This window comes from Anneissia japonica, unplaced genomic scaffold (assembly GCF_011630105.1).
Source record: "Anneissia japonica isolate Jap-2015-1 unplaced genomic scaffold, ASM1163010v1 scaffold643_len365518_cov145, whole genome shotgun sequence".
Taxonomy (NCBI): domain Eukaryota; kingdom Metazoa; phylum Echinodermata; class Crinoidea; order Comatulida; family Comatulidae; genus Anneissia; species Anneissia japonica.
In genome coordinates this window covers 44,166-45,193 of record NW_022720534.1, presented here as the reverse complement: position 1 = coordinate 45,193, position 1,028 = coordinate 44,166, and positions in this window count along the sequence as shown.

The following is a 1,028-nucleotide window of genomic DNA, read 5'->3' as shown; positions in this document are numbered from 1 at the left end:
GGTATACTTCAGGTGCGCACAGACAGACAGGAAGGAGCTCGACGAATCCGACATACAGTCCGTGACGGGAGCCGAGTTCTTCGCGCCTGCGCCAAAGAAGGCCATGCTCGTGAACGGAGTCGACCGATTCGTGATGACCTTGCCGGACGCCAACATGGACGGTGACAATCGGCAGAATCTCTCCGAGCTGGACGCAACTTTTAAGAGCTACAACGTCGTCGGATATAATCCCATGCGTCGCGGTCGTTCGAAAATGCCGGATTTCGACAGCATGACCAACGTGCCCTGGAACGAGATCAAGGTGACCGACCTGGACGCCATGAGCGACGGCACCGTCAGCATAGAAGACGTGATGAAAAGAAGCGGATATCTGGATTTGGAAACGTACTCGACGTCGTGATACCAGCGAATGTTCGCGGACACCCCGTCGCTGAACCGGCTCGTGACGCAGATGACTTGCGGGGAGTTCGTCGCCGACTGCTTGGCTGGTCAGAATCTCACCAGGAAATCGTGTCTCCTTCGTCCCAGTCGCAAAGTTTTCTACGACCCTCGCGAACGCAAGTTCAAACCTGCCGTCGCGTACGGTCACAGCGAACTGCCGGAGAGTCCGGTGGACAACGGAGACGTGGTTTCCGGCATGACCATGATGGCCAGGTGCCTCATGTCCGAGGAGTCGTTAGCGCAGTACGCATGCGGCCTGAAATATCTGCGCTCGTGTCTCGCTCTCAAATGGTCGGGCCAGACGTGCCAGTTTCTGGTCGCTCTGGAACCGCGAACGCTGCGATGTGGATAAAGTGTTGGCGGAGGACGTCGTGGCGAACGCGGGGATAACGCACTTCGTCCGCTACCGTTACCTGGTCCGGGTCAAGGGGATTCTCGAGTCGAGGATGAACGACGAAAGGGAAGGGCGTGTTATGAGAGACGCTGTGACCGCCGTGGACAGCCTGCTTTCGTTGGTCAACGAATTGCACTAGAAGTACTTCTCGCTCACGAGAACCAACGGCAACTACACGCACTCTTGGTTGTTC